The 24772-nt window shown below is 46.3% G+C and overlaps 1 long non-coding RNA gene across 1 annotated transcript in view; it reads left to right on the top strand.

Moving 5' to 3' along the window:
• Positions 1–24772, top strand: part of LOC134956847 (uncharacterized) — a 78400-nt gene that overhangs the window by 34779 nt on the left and 18849 nt on the right. Inside the window, exon 2 of the long non-coding RNA XR_010186230.1 lies at positions 6717–6837. This is a non-coding gene — a long non-coding RNA (uncharacterized LOC134956847). The remainder of the gene's footprint in view (positions 1–6716; positions 6838–24772) is intronic.

Below are 24772 nucleotides of genomic sequence, written 5' to 3'. Positions count from 1 at the left end.
CTGATCCCAAGAATCCTAAAGAATCCTAAAGCTCATAAGGAGAACAAGGGTTCAAGCGATTCTCATTGCCCCAGACTGGCCAAGAAGGGCTTGGTACGTGGACCTTCTGAATCTACTGCAAGAAGATCTGAGGCCTCTTCCTCTTCGAGAGGACCTGTTGCAGCAGGGGCCATTCGCCTATCAGGACTTACCGCGGCTATTTTTGATGGCATGGAAGTTGAGCGCCTGATTCTTGCTCGGAAAGGTATTCTGAAGAAAGTTATTCCTACCCTCATACAGGCTAGGAAAGGGATAATGTCTAAACATTACCATCGTATTTGGAAGAAATATGTTTCTTGGTGCGAGTCCAAGAAATTTCCTGCGGTGGAATTTCGACTGGGACGTTTCCGCCTCTTCCTGCAGGCAGGAGTGGATATGGGACTGAGATTGGGATCTGTAAAGGTCCAGATTTCTGCCCTGTCTATTTTCTTTCAGAAACAATTGGCTGCCCTCCCTGAGGTTCAGACCTTTTTGAAGGGAGTTCTGCATATCCAACCTCCCTTTGTACCGTCTATGGCGCCTTGGGACCTTAACGTGGTGTTGCAGTTTCTCCAGTCGGATTGGTTTGAGCCTTTACAGGAGGTGGAGCTCAAATTTCTTACATGGGAGGCGGTCACCTTGTTGGCCTTAGCCTCTGCTAGGCGTGTCTCTGAGCTGGGGGCTTTATCATGCAAAAGCCCTTACTTGATCTTCCATGAGGATAGAGCGGAGCTCCGGACTCGTCAGCAGTTCCTTCCAAAGGTTGTGTCGGCATTTCATATCAACCAACCTATTGTGGTGCCAGTGGCTACTGACTCCTCAATTATTTCAAAGTCCTTGGATGTCGTGAGGGCTCTGAAGATTTATGTGAAAAGAACTTCTCGTCACAGGAAGTCGGACTCTCTGTTTGTCCTATATGATCCCAAGAAAATTGGGTGTCCTGCTACTAAGCAGACTATTTCTCGCTGGATTAGGTTCACTATCCAGCACGCTTATTCTACGGCAGGACTGCCGTGTCCAAAATCTGTTAAGGCCCACTCTACTCGTAAGGTGGGGTCTTCCTGGGCGGCTGCTCGGGGTGTCTCGGCACTGCAACTTTGCCGAACTGCAACTTGGTCGGGATCGAACACGTTTGCTAAGTTCTACAAGTTCGATACTTTGGCATCTGATAATCTGAAGTTCAGTCAATCAGTTCTGTAGGAGCCTCCGCGCTCTCCCTCCCGTACTGGGAGCTTTGGTACATCCCCATGGTACTAATGTGGACCCCACATCCTCTAGGACGTAAGAGAAAATAGGATTTTGGTACCTACCAGTAAATCCTTTTCTCGTAGTCCGTAAGGGATGCTGGGCACCCGCCCAGCACTTCGTTTCCTGCTGTTGTTATTGGGTTCAGTACAACTTCATTTTAGTTGAGTACTGCATTGTTACTTGGTAAGTAATGTTTCAGCCGTTGCTGATTAGTTCAAGCTAGTTGTCTTGACGTTCCTTGTATGTGTGAGCTGGTATGAATCTCACCACTATCTGTGTTAAGTCCTTCTCTCGATGTATGTCGTTTTCTCGGGCACAGTTTCTAGACTGAGTCTGGTAGGAGGGGCATAGAGGGAGGAGCCAGCCCACACTCTTAAACTCTTAAAGTGCCAATGGCGCCTGGTGGACCCGTCTATACCCCATGGTACTAATGTGGACCCCAGCATCCTCTACGGACTACGAGAAAAGAATTTACCGGTAGGTACCAAATTCCTATTATTACAGCGCTGAAGGGTTTGTCTATATTTTATACACAATTCACTTCATAGGGCGCGGTGTGTGAGCTGGCAAACACCTCTGACAGATTTTAGTGGGTCTGTCACCGATAGCTCCCTGTGTGACTGTGGTGTGAAAGTGCACGATAGTGTCATGTGGAATGTAAACATGCCAGACATTACAGAGAGCTCTTCCCCTGAGGAAGCCATTTTAGATACGCAGGAGTGTAATGTGGTGGCCCTTCCCACAGGGAAGGACCCAGTGTCGGTGGAAAATCTACAACAGATGATTTTCCAGCTTTCTACAAAGTTCTCAGAGTCTGATCAAGAGACTAAATATTGGAGAAAATCCGTGGAAGATGTGCTGTATGCCGACCCCTCCACGTCATCCACACGTCCCCCCTCTAGTTCCCAGAAGAGGCCACTTGCGCAAATTATGCAAGGTGACACATACACAGATTCCGACACAGGTGTCGACACTGGGGATTTGAGAGGGGTAGACGCCAAATTAGCAAAAAGCATTCAATATATGATAACGTCTATTAAAGAGGTGTTAGAGATTACAGAGGCAACTCCTGAACCAGAGGAAAAGGCTTATTTTAATTTAAATAAGAAATCTGTGGTATCTTTTCCTCCTTCAAAGGAATTGAATACATTCTTTGAAAAATCCTGGGCTAACCCAGAAAAGAAATGTCATATTCCCAAAAGAATACATTTGGCGTATCCTTTCCCTGAAGAGGATAGGAAGAGATGGGAATCGCCCGCCATGGTAGACACCTCCCTGTCTAGGTTGTCTAAGAAAATTTTCTCCGGCAGGGTCCACAGGTTATCCACAGGATAACATTGGGATATGATGGAGCGACAGCGGATTGGCACCAAACAATCACAAGCTTTCAATCCTCCCAGGATGCAATGGGCTCGTCCATATATCCTCGCCCACTGACTCAGGCAAATCAGTTTTTTGTTTGGTGCGGCAGGAGCCGGACCGTGGTCACAGGGCTGCTGCTCTTGGCAGCCCTAAGCTTTATTAATTTATTTTTATAGTCTTACTATGTTTTCTGAGTGATCTTTCCTAACAGCGTCTTACACGCATATTGGAAAGAGTCGCTCCAACAACTCTCTGGCGGGTCGCAACAACGCTTACCCACGGTACAAGTGCTGTCTCGACGGGCGTCTGTGTCGGATATACTAGCAGGTCCAGCAGACGTTACTAGGCTGTGGCCGGAGCACGGGGAGAAGGTAAGGCATCGGTTCCACTTAGAAGGGGAATACGGACACAGCCGCACTGTATTGGGAGGAGACTACCAAACATTAGCTGGCGCGCTGTCACCACGGGTGCTCCAGGACTAGGGCTTAGGGATCATAAGGCACCAGGAATAGTATGAGGCTGCGATCCCTAGGGTTGCAGTCAGCAGTGGGGAATCAGACGCTCTCTTGGTCGCCCCTCCCCCCCAGTTCATGACCAGTGTCCGTGCATCTCCCGCCATGAACTGTTGCCTCACTTCCGTCTCAGACGCTACCACGAGGGGTCTCGGTCGCAGCATAGGCCGCTGCGTCTGTGTACACTAGGCTTTACCGCGAGGAGACCAGGTCGCAAACCGTCGCGTCTGCATACATACACAGTGTGTTCTCTGAGCGTCTGTGTTCACTAAAAATTTCCGGAGCGGCAGTATACACTAGTAGCGTCTGGATCCACTTAGCGTTTGCTAACGTATTGATTGATCTTGGAAGTGAGGTGAGTCTCCCTGTATCCCACTCTACTGAGTACGGGTTATACAGCACTAAAATTCTATCTGCTCTTGTTAGTATGAATAGTTAACTTTAGTGCCTATTACACATGAGTTTTGTGTACATTACTGTGGTTTTCTTCGCAATGCATCTGAATACGTAAAAAATCTGTATAGAACAGACTTCAGTAATATGTAATCCTACATGCTTGAGATGTGTTTGTAGTTGATAATTAATATGCTCATATGATATATATATATATATATATATATATATACATACATACATACCAAACTCCAAAAGCCGGCACTCCATGGATAGGTTTTCTATAACCTGCCAGGGTGCACTCAAGGGGCCTGCCAACCCCCCTCCAATATACTCCAAGAGACGGAGGCACTCCCGGACTTTAACCGAGTGAAAAATCGTGATTTATTTCAACGTTTTGGGGTACTGCCCCCCGTATCAGGACACACACACATCAGACAGTGCAATGCAAACAGTGCTTAAATACCTGAACTTACAGGTCTCCAGGTCACGCTGCAGCTCGCCATCGTGTGTCCCGGACGTCCGTGTTTCTACTTCCGGTCCCGACCGTGATGTCACACCGGAAGTGACGTACGCCGGGTCACAACAACAGTGCTGCTCAGGTTGCCATAGCGATGTGGCTGCAATAGCCGCATCTCTATGTGGCCTGAAAAATACATATACAACAAATAGAAACAGATAGTGAACATGATATAGTGCAGCCTTCATAGATAATCAACAATAGTGAGCATATATGACAACAAAACAAGCTATTTCATTCCCGTGTATAGCCATTAAATAAATACGAGGCTCATTATCGCCATCTGGTGACTAAAAACCATGTTGCTGGACAATTTCATAAAACACAATACTTAAATCAGTAATACATTCTATCTAAAGTGTCATGTGCGAAAAAAAATAATTATAGCAACCTCCTACACCAAGTTGCTGATATATATATATATATATATATATATATACACACAAACAAATATAGAAAACAACAGCACTCGCCACCCCAGAAGCGGGGTGCAGTGTCTGCACTCACCACTCATAGGGTGGGGTGCATGCAGCCCATGGCCACCTACCCAAATACATACAAAATAGAGAATTCAGCACTCACCATAGCAAGCTCACTTGTCCTCACAACATCAATAAATAAATGATGGGGGTTTAGTTGGTGGATTGGCCAATGCACGGAAGCCTGCATACCGATTTTCAAGGTACCCCACCTTCATGCAGGTCCTACACTATCACAAAGCCTAAAGAATTAAAACCTGGCAACTGTATCACATATAATATAACTGCAAATATGCCCACTAGGTTTAATGTATGCCTGCCACATATCTAGTATCAAGGTACCTCACCTTCATGCAGGTCCTACACTATCACAAAGCTTTGTGATAGTGTAGGACCTGCATGAAGGTGGGGTACCTTGAAAATCGGTATGCAGGCTTCCGTGCATTGGCCAATCCACCAACTAAACCCCCATCATTTATTTATTGATGTTGTGAGGACAAGTGAGCTTGCTATGGTGAGTGCTGAATTCTCTATTTTGTATGTATTTGGGTAGGTGGCCATGGGCTGCATGCACCCCACCCTATGAGTGGTGAGTGCAGACACTGCACCCCGCTTCTGGGGTGGCGAGTGCTGTGGTTTTCTATATTTGTTTGTATATTTTGGGGTTAATCTTTGGTTAACTCTTATTAACCATGGTCACAGGCCTTTTTCATGCACCCCTGTGTAATCTTAATTGTTCTAAACCTGTGTCAGCTGCTCCTTAGTAATTTACCGGCTGTGTCAGGTGACTAGTATGCCTTTAAAAGCCACTAGATATGTGGCAGGCATACATTAAACCTAGTGGGCATATTTGCAGTTATATTATATGTGATACAGTTGCCAGGTTTTAATTCTTTAGGCTTTGTGATAGTGTAGGACCTGCATGAAGGTGGGGTACCTTGAAAATCGGTATGCAGGCTTCCGTGCATTGGCCAATTCACCAACTAAACCCCCATCATTTATTTATTGATGTTGTGAGGACAAGTGAGCTTGCTATGGTGAGTGCTGAATTCTCTATTTTGTATATATATATATATATATATATATATATATATATAGATGAATAGCAAATTGGCCCGGCACTCCCTTGTACCTTAGTGTTGTAATTGCTGCTGTGCCCTCCTGGTGACAATAGCCACTATGTAGATTTGTTGGAAGAAGGCGGCACTCAAACAGGCTCTTGATAAAGAGTTTAGGTCATTTATTTAGACCATATAGGCCGACATGTTTCGGGGTGAACCCCCGTCCTCAGGGCCAAGTACAGCATATATACTGTTCCTAAAACTTACTCTTAAATGTGTCTATTTCACAGACTCTTATAGCAAAGCCCTGCCAGAAGGTAATCCCTAAAAAGATATGCCTCAACAAGGTTTTTTTTCAAAATCATGTGCCTTTCATAACAGGGGAAGTTTTGTTTATCCTAATCCTGTCATGCTGTGTGACAATACTGTCCTAAACCTCTAACTGTAATAACAGGACCCCACTTAAACTGCTTTATAGAAAGCAGCTAAGATTCAATGTCTCATTAAGGCCATATGGGGTTACTGTATTTAGGCGATGTATCCATTTACATTCTAGCTATAGCAACTGCCTATCCTGCAGCATGACCTGGAGACCTGTAAGTTCAGGTATTTAAGCACTGTTTGTTTTGCACTGTCTGATGTGTGTGTTAAAGTCCGGGAGTGCCTCTGTTTCTTGGAGTATATATATATATATATATATATATGTATAACATATGACTGACTGCTAGTGTGATGCTGATGCTATAAATGATTGTTGGTTGATCCTCAATGCAGGTGCATGGGGATGGTCACACATATCACTTTGGCAAAAAGTGGTTACAGTCACAAATTGTGTAGCACACTGTGAATGAGTTGAGATTTATCATGTCTAAAAGCGGCATACACTGACAGAAACACTCATATGTTGTTGTTTGGCAAAAACTGTATTATCCTCTATGATCTGGTACAGGATGGTTATGTGTAAAAATGATTTGCTGTTTAGCATAATACATTTCTGATCTACTTCAGGTATAGTTAGACCCATTGAGGCGATGTTTGCACAGACCTTGTACAGTTTAGCTGAAATGTTAATTCTTACATTATTAACACATGCTGCTCACTGCTTGTGGTATATCCCCAACAGCGTCTCCAGTAAGACAAGCTGATGAACCGAATGTAAATAAATCATCGACTTCACAGGCTACACATGATAATCATCAGACGATGAAAGCTCAATATACTCTACTTCAGCATACGAAGAACAGGTAAAGATATCAGTTGAATAAATAAGCTGAATAAATGAAGAGCAAAAAAGGCTAGTCTTTCAATAGAGGCAGCAGAGCCTGGGCTAAAAAATAAGGCACTTGTGTTTAAACGTCCCAAAAGAGCCTCTTCACGAGGGCAGAATTCAGGAAAAAGGTTTGGGTTACACCCAATAAAATAGAATGCCCGGTAAATGAGATTCCAATATCTTTTTCCAGCTAGGGACTGTTTAAAATAGAAAGTACCTCCCAAAATAGATATGCATGTCATTGATAATGCAAAAATCTATAGGGCCTCTGTCGTCAAAAGAATAAGACCATATTGTCTTTGTCTGGGGCAGTCATAAGGCCAGCCATGACTTCACCTTGCAATCTACAGCTACGCCACACTGGATAGGCCCAAGCTCACTAGATTTTGGAAGCTAAGCAGTGTTGGGCCTGGTTAATTCTAGGAGGGGAGACCACCTTGAAATAACAGGTGCTGTAGGTACATTGGGCGGAGGTACTGGAAGACAAGATTTCAGCGCCTGCAAGGGAGTAAGAAGCCCATATATCTCATATGGACACTAATGTTCTAGGGCATCAGCATAACAATAGTTGCTCGAGAGCAGCTTGGTGCACATACATGGGAAGCTGATTCAGAATCTAAGAAGGTTCTGGAAACTTTGCCTTGGCTGGAGGTTTCTGTTTGGGAAGGAGTTAACAGTTATTCCGGAGTCAGAAACAGACTCCAAGAAGGTCAGGTGTCCTTCCACATATAACCCCAAATGTAGGGGTCCGGTTCGGACTTGTTGGTCATAAAGGAACGTAACAGCCTTAATACAATAAGTTTGGTAAGGCAAAGAAGCAAAGGCAACCAGAGGCCAGCTTCCAAACCAGAGGCCATCAGTATGATGGTGCGGGTCTCCTTCTGGCGGATTCCAGAAGGATAAGGGGCCGACTTCTTCAGTTTGCATAGATTTGAGAGCAGTCTACAAATAGATGCCTTGGTGCAAGAAGCGGTATCTCTAAGGTTATACTTTCCCTTCTGGAACCATTCTCCTAAAAGATATTCGGTTTCAGCCCGTCTCGGGTAGAGGCGTAGGCGAGGGATTTGCATGAAGAAATTCAGAAAATGTTTTGTCAGGAATAGTCATTCCAGTAACCCATGCACAATGGGGGGTTTATTCCCACCTGGGTCAAAAACAATTACCCCATTATCAATTTCAAAAACAGAGAAATTTGGGTAACACTGTTCACGTGGAGGCAACTCCATAGTTGGGTGAGGTGCCAATATAATACATGGTATTCCTGGATAAGTCAGGAATTTTACCTTCAGGCTCCTATAACACTGTCCATCAGTGTTATCTCAAGGTTTACCATCCTTCAGCAAAAATTCAGTTAGGCCTTACCCTTTGGATTAGCCACAGCCCCAGAGTATTTACCAAAATGATTATACCAATTTATCTCCGTTAGTAGAGGTTAAGAAAATTGCCATACCTTGACCACCTTCTTATCCTGACACAAATAGAGGAAAGGTTCTGTGTCATCTACAACATACAAATAACTTGTCTGCAGAGGCACGGGTGGTTCATAAATGGGATCATCTCTGGTTCCGTAACATAACTCACGGTGGGGCTATACTGAATTCAAGTTTGCAGAAAGTAGTTACCTCGGAACAAGATATCCAAGGCAAAGCTAGGAGAGTTGTTACAATATCAAACAATATCAATTCACGCAGCATTGCGAATCATGGGTTTGATGGTGTTAACAATTGATGTTGGAAGTTAAGCAGTGTTGTACATGGTTAAATTCTCTGAGAGCAAGACCATCTGTGAATACCAGGTGGTATAGGTGGGCCAGATCGACAGTACACAAACAAGTATGTGGTACTGGCAAAAAAAAGGTAAGAAAGCGAGTAACCTGGGGGCTACAGACATTCCCTCTAGATCAGAGGATATCTTTTTCTTTTGGATATCAGGTGGTGAAATCCTGACAAAAAATGCAAGTCTTCACGGCTATGGGGGCCATTGTCCGGAAAATTATGATTCCGGGGATTATGGACCATAGAAGAAAGGTGCCTGCTAATAAATCTGTTAGCATTTCGGGCCATATACTGGGTTCTGATTCAGGCACTGGACATTCCTAAAGGAAGATCGGTCCAGATCTGCAAGGATAAGGAAATGGCAGTAGTGTACCTCATCTTTCAGAGAGGAATACGCAGATAAATAGCAAGAAAGGAGGTAAATCACATACTAAAGTCTGCAGAACTCCATCTTCCAGCCTTGTCTGCAGGGTTTGTTCCGGGAGTCCTAAACTGAAGAGCTGATTTCTCAGTCTGACATGCCATTCAGGTAAATGAATGGGCTTTGCACCCTAAAATTCGTTTCAGACTCGGGTAGACAAATGGGCTTGGCCAGAGATAATTCTCATGGTGTCCCATCTGAACAACAAAAGCCATAATCAGGTCAGAAACAAAGGAAGTGATCTTTGTGGATGTCTTTTTAATGGGATTTTTATTTCTCTTATGTGTTTCTCAAATCATCCTGCTACTCAGGATAGTGAGGAAAATACAACTAAGATGCCGGGATTCTAACAAGCCCCGTCTTGGCCCAGAAGGCGTTGGTACTCGGATCCGCAGAAAATGTTGAATACCTTTTCTGATTCCTCTACGCCCAGACTAAAACAGGTCCTTGATTATCATAGATATCTGGATCAACTGTTAGATGGCGTGGCTTTTGAAATCTATATACTGAGGTCCAGAGGATTCTCACAAATGCTCAGAGCAAGGAAAAACTTCCTTGACTCATATTTATCAACAAATATGGCAAGCTTATATTCATTGGTGGAATAGGAAGAAGTATGGACCTGAAAGCAGAGTTTCCAGGTTTTTAGCATTCCTTTAAACAGGAATAGATAAAGGTTTAGCAGTGGCTTCTTTGGAAATACAAGTGTCAGCAATGACTGTAGGGTTCCGAAAGAAAAATGCCAAATTGCAGGATGTGCGCAGTTTTTCCCAGGGAATGCTGTGCATTTAACCCTCCCTTTTTCCTACTACAGGGTCAGGGAATCTAAATCTAGACCTCAAAGCCTGTCAAGTTGCTCTGTTTAAACCACTAAGTGAAGTGGATTTTAAATGGTTGACAGCTAAAAAGTTGTTGTTTGGCTGACTATGGCATCAGCTAGAAGAGTGTCAGATTTAGGAGCACTGTCATGCTGATCTCCTTTTCTGATGTTATCCAGATAAAGTAGTTCTCAGAACTAGGTCTGGGTATCTTCCTAAGGGGTGAACTATATTCCACCTTAATGAAGATATTATGGTCCCGGTTTTTCAGGAATCAGGATTTTCTGCGGGAGATGCGTCGCTGGACGTAGTCTGGGCATTAAGTATCTACATGAATCGTACCAGTGCCATTAAAAAGACAAATTCTCTTTTCATCCTCTATGGTTTTCACAAGAGATGGCCTGCTACTAAACAGAAGCATATTCTTAAGTTGATCTCCCTGTCCCGGCTAATGTCTCTGCTCACGCTACATGTAAGGAAGGTCTATCATGGGTAGCACAATATTGTGCTTGAGCAGAACAGATATGTAAGGCAGCCACATGGCTTCCAATAAACACATTCAATCAGACATTATGCCTGGGATATCTTTGCCTCTCATGATGCACAATTCGCGGGTAAGGTTCTCCTATTAATCAGGAGCGTCCCCACCAAAAAAAATTGCTTTGGGAAGTCCCAATGTTATCCTGTGGATAACCTGTGGACCCTGCTGGAGAAATATACGTTATGGTAAGAACTTACCGTTGATAACGGTATTTCTCCTATGTCCACAGGTTTTCACAGGGATCCCACCCTGACGCACCTGATTTGAGAATCTGTATACTCACTAAACTCTTCCCTCTTGCATGGGAGAGTGTGCATGTGTGTTTTTCGCCTGAATAGGGTTCTACATAATGCTCCTGCCTAAATGCTTTGGAATACAACTGATTTGCCTGAGTCAGTGGGCGGGGATATATGGACGAGCCCGTTGCATCCTGGGAGGACTGAAAGCTTGTGATCGTTTGGTGCCAATCCGCTGTCGCTCCATCATATCCCAATGTTATCCTGTGGAAACCTGTGGACATAGGAGAAATACCGTTATCAACGGTAAGTTCTTACCATAACGTATATATTCTACCTGTCCCTGGGTCGGCTTCCTTAAAGGAGCCGGCTGACCGTAAAATGGAGACAACTTTAAAATCCCTTTATATGGCTAATGGAGCAGTACTCAGGCCCACCCTTGCATGCGCCTGGGTGGGAATTGCTATAGTAAAATGGTCAGAAAACTTGCTAGATAATCTAGACACAGTTGATAGGGATAATGTGGTCTTAACTCTCGGTCACATAAAGGATTTTGCAGGTTACATGGCGGAAGCCATGAAGGATATTGGTTTATTCTGTTCAAAATCCTCAGCTATGGCAGGTTCGGCTCACAGAGCACTGTGGATTCGCCAGTGGAATGCAGATGCAGAATCTAAAAAGAATATTGACGTTCTCCCCTATACGGGTGAGGCGCTTTTTGGGGACCTGGATTTCAACAGTTACCTCAGGTAAGTCAGCTATTATTCCTCATGCAGCAGCACCTGCAAAGAAGACATACTCTGCTCATCCGATGCAGTCCTTTCGGCCCAACAAGTACAAAAAGGCCACGGGTACCCGCTTCCTCGCAGGGAGAGGGCACGGAAGAGGTAAGAAACCTTCACCAGCATCAGGATCTCAGGAGCAGAAGTCAGCCGTTGCTTCTGCAAAAACCACAGCATGACGCTGGAGCTCCCCTGCGGGAGTCCGTTCAAGTGGGGGCGAGTCTGAAACTCTTCAGCCAGATCTGGATACAATTAGAACTGGATCCCTGGATATTGCAAATAGTATCTCAAGGTTACAAGTTGGAGTTTCAGGATCTCCCCCATGCAGATTTTTTAAATCAGCCTTACCAGCTTCTGTACAAGACAGAAAATAACGGAAGAGATACAAAAATTACGTCAGGACAAGGTAATCACCATAGTCCCATTGTTACAACGGGGAAAGGGATTTTATTCAAGCCTGTTTGTGGTACCGAAACCGGACGGCTCGGTCAGACCGATTTTAAACCTAAAACCGTTGAATCTTTATCTAAAAAGATTCAAATTCAAGATGGAGTCTCTAAGAGCAGTGATCTCCAGTTTGGAGGAGAAGGAATTCATGGTGTCGGTGGACATCAAGGATGCTTATCTGCATGTTCCCATTTACCCTCCACATCAAACATACCTGAGGTTTGCGTTTCAGGACTGTCACTATCAGTTCCAGACATTGCCATTCGGGCTCTCCACAGCACCGAGAGTGTTCACCAAGATGATGGCAGAGATGATGGTTCTCCTTCGCAAGAAAGGAGTCAACATATTTCCTTACCTAGACAATCCAAGGAAAAGTTAGTGCAGAGCATTGCACTATCCCTGACAGTACTTCAGAAACATGGTTGGATCATAAACTTTCCAAAATCACAGTTGGAACCGACGATGAGATTGTCATTTCTGGGAATGATACTGGACACCGAGGTACAGAAAGTATTTCTACCGGTGGAAAAGGTTCTGGAAATCCAGACAATGGTCAAACAAATTTTGAAACCAGCACGTGTGTCGATTCATCAGTGCATCCGCCTGCTGGGGAAGATGGTAGCGTCTTACGAGGCTCTACAGTATTGCCGATTCCATGCGAGGGTGTTCCAGGGGGATCTACTGGACAAATGGTCCGGATCGCATCTACACATGCACCAGAGAATAATTCTGTCGACGAAAGCCAGAATTTCGCTCCTGTGGTGGCTACACAGTTCTCACCTCCTAGAGGGACGCAGGTTCGGGATTCAAGCCTGGATCCTAGTGACCACGGATGCAAGTATCCGAGGTTGGGGAGCAGTCACGGAAGGGGAAAGCTTCCAAGGAAGATGGTCAAGTCAAGAAACACTTCTTCACATAAACATTCTGGAGTTGAGAGCCACTTACAACGGTCTTCTACAAGCGGCGCATCTTCTTCAAGATCGTCCCATACAGATCCAGTCAGACAATGTAACAGCAGTGGCTTACATAAACCGCCAGGGCAGAACAAAAAGCAGAGCGGCAATGGCAGAGGTAACAAGAATACTCCTCTGGGCAGAAAGACACGCACAAGCTCTGTCAGTAATCTTCATTCCGGTAGTGGACAACTGGAAAGCGGACTTCCTCAGCAGACACAATCTCCACCCAGGGGAATGGGGCCTCCACCAAGAGGTCTTTGCGGAGGTAGAAAATCGTTGGGGCGTTCCTCAAGTAGACATGATGGTATCTCGTCTCAACAAGAAGCTTCAGAAATATTGTTCCAGGTCGAAAGACCCACAAGCAATAACAGTGGATGCACTGGTAACCCAGTGGGTGTTCCAGTCGGTGTATGTGTTCCCTCCACTTCCGCTAATACCAAAGATTCTCAAGATCATAAGAAGAATAATGGTTCTGGCGATCCTCATTGCCCCAGACTGGCCAAGGAGGGCTTGGTATCCAGATCTTCAGGAGTTACTGATAGAAGATCCTCAGCCTTTTCCTCTTCGCAAGGACCTGCTTCTGCAGGGGCCGTTTGTTTATCAAGACTTACCGCGGCTACGTTTGACGGCATGGCTGTTGAGCGCCAGATCCTAGCCCGAAAGGGCATTCCCAACAAGGTCATTCCCACACTTATTCAGGCCAGCAAAGGAGTAACGTCTAGACTTTACCATCGTATTTGGAAAAATATGTATCTTGGTGTGAATCCAGGAATTCTCCAACGGTGGAGTTTCAATTAGGATGTCTTCTCCTATTTCTACAGGCTGGTGTGGATGCAGGTTTAAGATTGGGTCTATCAAGGTCCAAATTTCGGCCTTGTCCATTTTCTTTCAGAAACAATTGGCTTCCCTTCCTGAAGTTCAGAAGTTCCTGAAGGGGGTTCTGCACATCCAACCAAAATTCGTGCCTCCTACGGCACCATGGGACCTTAACGTTGTGTTGCAATTCCTTCAGTCGGATTGGTTTGAGCCTCTGCAAGAGGTTGAGTTAAAGTTTCTCACTTGGAAAGTGGTCATGCTGTTGACCTTGGCATCCGCGAGGCGGGTGTCTGAGTTGGGGGCCTTGTCTCACAAGAGCCCCTATTTGATCTTTCATGAAGATAGGGCTGAACTGAGAACTCGTCAGCACTTTCTTCCAAAGGTTGTGTCTTCATTCCATATTAACCAACCTATTGTGGTGCCAGTGGCTACTGATACCTCTGCTTCTTCAAAGTTCTTAGACGTGGTCAGAGCTTTGAAGATTTACGTTACGAGGACAGCTCGTATTAGGAAAACAGATGCATTGTTTATCCTGTATGATCCCAACAAGATTGGGTGTCCTGCTTCTAAGCAGACAATTGCATGATGGATCAGATGTACGATTCAGCATGCTTATTCCATGGCAGGATTGCCGGTACTGAATTTGGTTAAGGCCCACTCAACTAGGAAAGTGGGTTCTTCCAGGGCGGCTGCCCGGGGTGTCTCGGCTCTACAGCTTTGCCGAGCAGCTACTTAGTCAGGGGCAAATACGTTTGCTAAGTTCTACAAGTTTGACACCTTGGCCGCTGATGACCTTAAATTCGGTCAATCAGTTTTGCAGGAACATCCGCACTATCCAGCCCGTACTGGGAGCTTTGGTACATCCCCATGGTACTAATTGGACCCCAGCAGAACTGTCTTCAAAAAGAGCATCCCCTGTGTGTGTGGTGTGTCGGTACGCTTGTTTCGGCATGTTTGACGAGGAAGGCTATGTGGAAGCAGAGCGGGAGCAAATGAATGTGGGGTCGCCGCCGACGGCGCCGACACCCGATTGGATGGATATGTGGAAGGTTTTAAATGATAATGTTACTTCCTTGCATAAAAGGTTGGATAAAGCTGAAGCCTTGGGACAGCCGGGGTCTCAGCCCATGCCTGATCCTATGTCGCAGAGGCCGTCAGGGTCTCAGAAGCGCTCACTATCCCAAATTGTTTACACAGATGTCGACACGGATTCTGACTCCATCGATGGCGATGATGCAAAGTTATAGGATTAAATGGCTAAAGCTATCCGTTACATGATTATAGCAATGAAGGATGTGTTGCACATAACAGAGGAAACCCCAGTCCCTGACAAGAGGGTTTATATGTATGGGGAAAAAAGACAAGAGGTGACCTTTCCCCCTTCACATGAATTAAATGAGTTATGTGAAAAAGCTTGGGAATCTCCAGATAGAAAACTGCAGATTTCCAAACGGATGCTTATGGCGTATCCTTTCCCGCCAACGGACAGGTTACGCTGGGAATCCTCCCCTAGGGTAGACAAAGCTTTAACACGCTTATCCAAGAGGGTAGCCCTACCGTCACAGGATACGGCCACCCCAAAAGATGCTGCGGATAGAAAGCAGGAGGGTATCCTGAAGTCCATTTATACACATTCAGGTACCCTACTAAGGCCGGCGATTGCGTCGGCCTGGATGTGTAGTGCTGTAGCAGCATGGACAGATACCTTATCTGAGGAACTGGATACCTTGGACAAGGATACTATAGTGCTGACCCTGGGGCATATAAAAGACGCTGTCCTATATATGAGAGATGCTCAAAGAGACATTAGCCTACTGGGCTCTAGAATAAATGCAATGTCGATTTCTGCCAGAAGGGTACTGTGGACTCGGCAATGGACAGGCGATGCCGACTCAAAAAGGCACATGGAGGTTTTACCTTACAAGGGTGAGGAATTGTTTGGGGACAGTCTCTCGGACCTGGTCTCCACAGCTACGGCTGGAAAGTCAAATTTTTTGCCATATATTCCCTCACAACCTAAGAAGACACCGTATTATCAAATGCAGTCCTTTCGATCACAAAAAGGCAAGAAAGTACGAGGTGCGTCCTTTCTTGCCAGAGGCAGGGGTAGAGGAAAGAAGCTGCACAATACAGCTAGTTCCCAGGAACAGTAGTCCTCCCCGGCTTCCACTAAATCCACCGCATGACGCTGGGGCTCCACAGGCGGAGCTAGGCCCGGTGGGGGCGCGTCTCCAAAATTTCAGGCACAAGTGGGTACACTCCCAGGTGGATCCCTAAGCTATAGAGATTGTGTCTCAGGGATACAAGCTGGAATTCGAAGAGATGCCCCCTCACCGTTACCTCAAATCGGCCCTGCCAGCTTCCCCCTTAGAGAGGGAAATACAGTAGTGTTAGCTGCAATTCACAAATTGTATCTTCAGCAGGTGGTGGTAAAGGTTCCCCTCCTTCAACAGGGAAGGGGTTACTATTCGACCATGTTTGTGGTACCGAAACCGGACGGTTCGGTCAGACCCATATTGAATTTAAAATCCCTGAACATATACCTGAAAAGGTTCAAGTTCAAGATGGAATCGCTCAGAGCGGTCATCGCAAGCCTGGAAGGGGGGAATTTTATGGTGTCTCTGGACATAAAGGAGGCATACCTTCATGTCCCCATTTATCCACCTCATCAGGCGTACCTCAGATTTGTGGTACAGGATTGTCATTAGCAATTCCAGACGTTGCCGTTTGGTCTCTCCACGGCACCGAGAATATTTACCAAGGTAATGGCGGAGATGATGGTGCTCCTGCGGAAGCAAGGGGTCACAATTATCCCATACTTGGATGATCTCCTCATAAAGGCGAGGTCCAGAGAGCAGTTGCTGATCAGCGTAGCACGCTCTCGGGAGGTGTTACAACAGCACGGCTGGATTCTAAATATTCCAAATGCGCAGCTGATTCCTACGACTTGTCTGCCCTTCCTGGGCATGATTCTGGACACAGACCAGAAGAGGGTTTATCTCCCCATGGAGAAGGCTCAGGAGCTCATGACACTGGTCAGAGACCTATTAAAACCAAAACAGGTGTCGGTGCATCACTGCACGCGAGTCCTGGGAAAGATGGTGGCATCATACGAGGCCATTCCCTTCGGCAGGTTCCATGCGAGGACCTTTCAATGGGATCTGTTGGACAAGTGGTCCGGATCACATCTACAGATGCATCGGCTGATCACCCTATCCCCCAGGGCCAGGGTGTCTCTCCTGTGGTGGCTGCAGAGTGCTCACCTTCTCGAGGGCCGCAGATTCGGCATTCAGGACTAGGTCCTGGTGACCACGGATGCAAGCCTCCGAGGGTGGGGGGCAGTCACACAGGGAAAAAACTTCCAAGGTCTGTGGTCAAGTCAGGAGACTTGCCTTCACATCAATATCCTGGAACTAAGGGCCATATACAACGCCCTACGTCAAGCGGAGACCCTGCTTCGCGACCAACCGGTTCTGATTCAGTCAGACAACATCACCGCAGTGGCTCATGTAAACCACCAAGGCGGCACAAGGAGCAGGGTGGCAATGGCGGAAGCTACCAGAATTCTTTGCTGGGCGGAGAATCACGTAAGAGCGCTGTCGGCAGTGTTCATTCCAGGAGTGGACAACTGGGAAGCAGACTTCCTCAGCAGGCACGACCTCCACCCGGGAGAGTGGGGACTTCATCAAGAAGTCTTCACGCAGATTGCAAGTCGTGGGAACTGCCAAAGGTGGACATGATGGCATCCCGCCTCAACAAAAAGCTACAGAGGTATTGCGCCAGGTCAAGAGACCCTCAGGCGATAGCTGTAGACGCACTAGTGACACCGTGGGTGTTCCAGTCGGTCTATGTATTCCCTCCTCTTCCTCTCATACCCAAGGTGCTGAGAATCATAAGAAAAAGAGGAGTGAGAACAATACTCATTGTTCCGGATTGGCCAAGAAGGACTTGGTATCCAGATCTGCAAGAAATGCTCACAGAGGACCCGTGGCCTCTGCCTCTAAGACAGAACTTGTTGCAACAGGGGCCCTGTCTGTTCCAAGACTTACAGCGGCTGCGTTTGACGGCATGGCGGTTGAACGCTGGATCCTAGCAGAAAAAGGCATTCCGGATGAGGTTATTCCTATGCTGATAAAGGCTAGGAAGGACGTAACGGCTAAACATTATCACCGTATATGGCGAAAATATGTTGCTTGGTGTGAGGTCAGGTATGCCCCTACGGAGGAATTCCAGCTGGGCCGTTTCCTTCACTTCCTACAGTCGGGAGTGACCTTGGGCCTGAAATTGGGTTCCATTAAGGTCCAGATTTCAGCCCTATCCATTTTCTTTCAAAAAGAACTGGCTTCTCTTCCTGAAGTTCAGACGTTTGTAAAGGGAGTGCTGCATATTCAGCCCCCTTTTGTGCCTCCAGTGGCACCTTGGGATCTTAACGTGGTGTTGAGTTTCCTGAAGTCACACTGGTTTGAGCCACTCAAAACGGTGGAGTTAAAATATCTCACGTGGAAGGTGGTCATGCTACTAGCCTTGGCTTCGGCTAGGCGTGTGTCAAAATTAGCGGCTTTGTCACATAAAAGCCCCTATCTGGTATTCCATATGGACAGGGCAGAATTGCGGATCCGTCCACAATTTCTGCCAAAAGTGGTGTCATCTTTTCATATGAACCAACCTATTGTGGTGCCTGTGGCTACTCGGGACTTGGAGGATTCCGAGTTACTAGATGTGGTCAGGTCTTTGAAGGTTTATGTAGCCAGAACGGCTAGAGTCAGGAAAACTGAGTCGCTGTTTATCCTGTATGCATCCAACAAGCTGGGTGCTCCTGCTTCAAAGCAAACTATTGCTCGCTGGATCTGTAACACGATTCAGCAGGCTCATTCTACGGCTGGATTGCCGCTTCCAAAATCTGTAAAAGCCCACTCCACAAGAAAGGTGGGCTCTTCTTGGGCGGCTGCCCGAGGGGTCTCGGCATTACAGCTTTGCCGAGCAGCTACTTGGTCAGGTTCAAACACCTTTGCAAAGTTCTACAAGTTTGATACCCTGGCTGAGGAGGACCTTGTGTTGGCTCATTCGGTGCTGCAGAGTCATCCGCACTCTCCCGCCCGTTTGGGAGCTTTGGTATAATCCCCATGGTCCTTACGGAGTCCCCAGCATCCACTACGACGTTAGAGAAAATAAGATTTTACTTACCGGTAAATCTATTTCTCGTAGTTCGTAGTGGATGCTGGGCGCCCGTCCCAAGGTGGTCATTCCGAGTTGTTCGCTCGGTAATTTTCTTCGCATCGCAGCGATTTTCCGCTAATTGCGCATGCGCAATGTTCGCACTGCGACTGTGGCAAGTAAATTTGCTATGCAGTTAGGAATTTTACTCATGGCATTACGAGGTTTTTTCTTCGTTCTGGTGATCGTAATGTGATTGACAGGAAGTGGGTGTTTCTGGGCGGAAACTGGCCGTTTTATGGGTGTGTGTGAAAAAACGCTGCCGTTTCTGGGAAAAACGAGGGAGTGTCTGAAGAAATGGGGGAGTGTCTGGGCGAACGCTGGGAGTGTTTGTGACATCAAACCAGGAACGAAACTGACTGAACTGATCGCAGTTGCCGAGTAAGTGTGGAGCTACTTAGAAACTGCTAAGAAGTGTCTATTCTCAATTCTGCTAATCTTTCGTTCGCAATTTTACTATGCTAAGATTCACTCCCAGTAGGCGGCGGCTTAGCGTGTGCAAAGCTGCTAAAAGCAGCTTGCGAGCAAACAACTCGGAATGAGGGCCCAAGTGCGGACTTCTTCTGCAATACTTGTATATAGTTATTGCTTAAATAAGGGTTATGTTTGGTTGCATCAGGGTTGATCTGATGCTCCGTTGTTGTTTATACTGTTAACTGGGTAAATTTATCACGAGTGATTCGGTATGATTGGTGTGACTGGTATGAGTCTTGCCCTGGATTCTTTCCTTGTACTGTCAGCTCTTCCGGGCACAGTTTCTCTAACTGAGGTCTGGAGTAGGGACATAGAGGGAGGAGCCAGAACACACCAGAATCCAAATTCTTTCTTAAAGTGCCCTGTCTCCTGCGGAGCCCGTCTATTCCCCATGGTCCTTACGGAGTCCCCAGCATCCCCTACGGACTACGAGAAATAGATTTACCGGTAAGTAAAATCTTATTATTTTCCGGTGCATGTGCAGGTAAGACCCGGACCATATGTCCAACTGGTCCCGCAAAACAACTCTGGCATTTGACCTGCTCACCGAATGGCCTCGTAAGCCGCAACCATCTTCCGCATCAACGGAAGGTATCGACGGGTTTACACTGTTGCAAACCTGATCCGACTCTGGATCATCAGATCTCTCTCCACAGGAAAAAACAAACTCTTAACCGATCACTATCTACACTTATTCCCAACTCCGACCTCTGCGTCGTTGGTATCAACAGCGATTCTTTGTGTTGAAGAACTGTCAGAGAGAAACAACGAATTGTACCATTTGTTTCTTAACCTCGCCGTAGTCAGGAGAGCGTCCCAGTACAGAAAAATAATGGCTCTTACTATAGAAGGAAACCATCATACTACCATCACCCTGGTGAAATGGCAATGACAATCCTGAATAGCAAAACCAGGTAAGCTTAATGCGGATGACACCGCATTTAAACTCTTTTTCTTCTCTTACAGGTTGGAGATCCCAGCCCTGAGAGATTCCATCTTGTATTTCAACTTCTTGAGTAGAAATCTTTTTTGGGATTGTTCTGACCGAGCTGTCCGGGCTCAGAAGCACGAAAAAGCTTTTTTTTTTTTTTTGACAGGGACAGCAGGACAAAGGCCGATCCTGACCCAACTCTTGTATGGCGTCGCATACTACCTCTCCAGAGGAGAATCGGTAAGAGCTATTTAAAAACTCAGTGAGGGGAATCATTTGGAAAACTCAAGTATGTCCCCCTTTGGACTCTATTCTTAACTCACGGGCCAATATTTACTAAGATTTCGAGTTTGTCCGATTTGTGTTTTTTTTTCTAAGTCCCAAATCCGGGAATTCACTAAGCACCAATCTCAGCAGTGTTTGGACTATTCGTAATGGTTTGATTAGCAAAGTTCAGAAATACGAATGAATAGACCATCGGTCAAACACGGCTGTTATTTCATACAATACGGGCATTCACTATTCTTTCGTATTTGGGTGTTAGTCTCTGAGTGCTCAAGTGTGGGTCTGTTTTTTTTCGAATCGTTAAAAAAAGCAGCAAAAAAAATAGACCTGCTTTTTCCAGTCGAGTTTGGATAACCATGCACGGATCAGTGAGATCTGTGCATGGTTATCTATGGGAAAGGGTCTGTTTAGTGTTAAAACATAAAAAAAATTGCGTGGTGTCCCCCCTCCTAAGCATAACCAGCCTCGGGTTCTTTGAGCCGGTCCTGGTTGACCAAATATGGGGAAAAAAATTACAGGGGTTCCCCCATATTTCATCAACCAGCACCGGGCTCTGCGCCTGGTCCTGGTTCCAAAAATACGGGGGACAAAAAGCGTAGGGGTCCCCCGTATTTTTGAAACCAGCACCGGGCTCCACTAGCCAGGTACATAATGCCACAGCCGGGGGACACTTTTATACTGGTCCCTGCGGCCCTGGCATTACATACCCAACTAGTCACCCCTGGCCGGGGTACCCTGGAGGAGTGGGAACCCCTTAAATCAAGGGGTCCCCCCCTCCAGCCACCCAAGGGCCAGGGGTGAAGCCCGAGGCTGTCCCCCCCCATCCAAGGGCGGTGGATGGGGGGCTGATAGCCATGTGTAAAAAATGTGAATATTGTTTTTAGTAGCAGTACTACAAGTCCCAGCAAGCCTCCCCGCAAGCTGGTACTTGGAGAACCACAAGTACCAGCATGCGGTTGAAAACCTAGCCCGCTGGTACCTGTAGTACCACGACTAAAAAAATACCCCAAAAAATACAGGACACACACACCGTGAAAGTATAAGTTTATTACATACATGCACACCTACCTACATACATACATACATACTTACCTATGTTCCCATGAGGCTCGGTCCTCTTCTCCATGTAGAATCCTTGGGGGACCTGTGAAGAAAATTATACTCACATAATCCAGTGTAGATTGTGTCCAAAGTATAATCCACGTACTTGGCAAAACAAAAAAACGGGAACCCGACCACGCACTGAAAGGGGTCCCATGTTTACACATGGGACCCCTTTCCCCGACTGCCAGGACCCCCCCTGACTCCTGTCAAAGAGGGTCCCTTCAGCCAATCAGGGAGCGCCACGTCGTGGCACTCTACTGATTGGCTGTGTGCTCCTGTAGTGTGTGTGAGGCAGCACACGGCACAGATACAATGTAGCGCCTATGCGCTCCATTGTAGCCAATGGTTGGAACTTTGCGGTCAGCGGTTGACAGAAAGTAACCTCACCACTGACCGCAAAGTTCCCACCATTGGCTACAATGGAGCGCATAGGCGCTACATTGTATCTGTGCCGTGTGCTGCCTCACAGACACTACAGGAGCACACAGCCAATCAGGAGAGTGCCACGACGTGGCGCACCCTGATTGGCTAAAGGGACCCTCTTTGACAGGAGTCAGGGGGGGGGGACCCTGGAGCCCGGTGCTGGTTTCAAAAATACGGGGGACCCCTACGCTTTTTGTCCCCCGTATTTTTGGAACCAGGACCAGGCGCAGAGCCCGGTGCTGGTTGATGAAATATGGGGGAACCCCTGTCATTTCCCCCCCCATATTTTGTCAACCAGGACCGGCTCAAAGAGCCCGAGGCTGGTTATGCTTAGGAGGGGGGACCCCACGCAATTTTTTTTCAGTTTTTTTACATCTTTAAACACCTTTTTAAGGTACACAATGAAGCCCTGCACGGATCTCACAGATCCGGCCGGGATTCCTTGGGTTTTGTCAGGCAGTGTTTTACTCATCACTCCCGTAAAACACTGCCTAACATTACGAATCACATCGACATCGGAAAAAAACGCATTGGGAAAAGTCGGCAGCTTAGTGAATGATCGTATCAGGATTAAAAAAGTTGCAGTAAAATGCACCCGATACCATTCGAGTTCAAACACCCTTCAAAACGGCAAAAACACGAATCTTTGTAAATATACCCCACTGTGTCAAGTCCATTCCAGGACTGACTGAAGAGTATTAGACGAGTTCCCCCCGGTGTGGGCTCCAGCAAGAGAGATCCAGCGACCTGCGGTGGATGTGGTAGAAACAGAGGACGACATCAGGTTCTGCGAAGTTGAAAAGGCTGCAGACCTCTTACCTTTTCACCTCCCTCTACCTACAAAGAAGGGGAATAAAAACGGTATCCAACCAGTCAAAATGACTGCATCCCACAAAAAATGCGTCACCAACCATTGTGATGGAACATAACATAAGAAGGTAGACTTACCAGTGGTATCTGCCGAGATCAACTTAACCAAGTCATCTCCCAAACAGATTATACCTTCATAGGGAAGATACTCCTGTATTTCTCGGAGTCAGTGCATACCTCTTGTAGTCGCACGGCAGCAAGCTGCAATGTTGTAGATAAGACCCAAGGAATATCCTATTTCTCCCCAGGGTAATTATTAGAGATGAGCGGGTTCGGTTCCTCGGAATCCGAACCCGCCCGAACTTCATGTTTTTTTTCACGGGTCCGAGCGACTCGGATCTTCCCGCCTTGCTCGGTTAACCCGAGCGCGCCCGAACGTCATCATGACGCTGTCGGATTCTCGCGAGACTCGGATTTTATATAAGGAGCCGCGCGTCGCCGCCATTTTCACACGTGCATTGAGATTGATAGGGAGAGGACGTGGCTGGCGTCCTCTCCATTTAGATTAGAAGAGAGAGAGTGAGATTGATTTGAGACAGAGACACTTGATTTACTGGAGCTTAGGAGTACTGTAGAGAGTGCAGAGTTTAGTAGTGACTGACCACAGTGACCACCAGACAGTGCAGTTTTATTTAATATAATCCGTTCTCTGCCTGAAAAAAACGATACACAGTGACTCAGTCACATACCATATCTGTGTGCACTGCTCAGCCCAGTGTGCTGCATCATCTATGTATATATCTGACTGTGCTCACACAGCTTATAATTGTGGGGGAGACTGGGGAGCAGTGCCAGTTATAGGTTATAGCAGGAGCCAGGAGTACATATTATTAAAATTAAACAGTGCACACTTTTGCTGCAGGAGTGCCACTGCCAGTGTGACTGACCAGTGACCTGACCACACTGACCACCAGTATAGTTAGTAGTATACTATATTGTGATTGCCTGAAAAAGTTAAACACTCGTCGTGTGACTTGTGTGGTGTTTTTTTTTTTATTCTATAAAAAACTCATTCTGCTGACAGACAGTGTCCAGCAGGTCCGTCATTATATAATATATACCTGTCCGGCTGCAGTAGTGATATATATATATTTTTTATATCATTATTTATCATCCAGTCGCAGCAGACACAGTACGGTAGTTCACGGCTGTAGCTACCTCTGTGTCGGCACTCGGCAGTCCATCCATAATTGTATACCACCTACCCGTGGTTTTTTTTCTTTCTTCTTTATACATACATACTACATCTCTTTATCAACCAGTCTATATTAGCAGCAGACACAGTACAGTAGTCCACGGCTGTAGCTACCTCTGTGTCGGCACTCGGCAGTCCATCCATAATTGTATACCACCTACCCGTGGTTTTTTTTTCTTTCTTCTTTATACATACATACTACATCTCTTTATCAACCAGTCTATATTAGCAGCAGACACAGTACAGTACGGTAGTCCACGGCTGTAGCTACCTCTGTGTCGGCACTCGGCAGTCCGTCCATAATTGTATACCACCTACCCGTGGTTTTTTTTTCTTTCTTCTTTATACATACATACTACATCTCTTTATCAACCAGTCTATATTAGCAGCAGACACAGTACAGTAGTCCATGGCTGTAGCTACCTCTGTGTCGGCACTCGGCAGTCCATCCATAATTGTATACCACCTACCCGTGGTTTTTTTTTCTTTCTTCTTTATACATACATACTACATCTCTTTATCAACCAGTCTATATTAGCAGCAGACACAGTACAGTACGGTAGTCCACGGCTGTAGCTACCTCTGTGTCGGCACTCGGCAGTCCGTCCATAATTGTATACC

The sequence above is a fragment of the Pseudophryne corroboree genome, chromosome 9 (genome assembly GCF_028390025.1).
Source record: "Pseudophryne corroboree isolate aPseCor3 chromosome 9, aPseCor3.hap2, whole genome shotgun sequence".
Lineage (NCBI taxonomy): Eukaryota > Metazoa > Chordata > Amphibia > Anura > Myobatrachidae > Pseudophryne > Pseudophryne corroboree.
The sequence above is the reverse complement of the archived record's forward strand: the minus strand, read 5'-3'. Positions and strand labels throughout refer to the sequence as shown.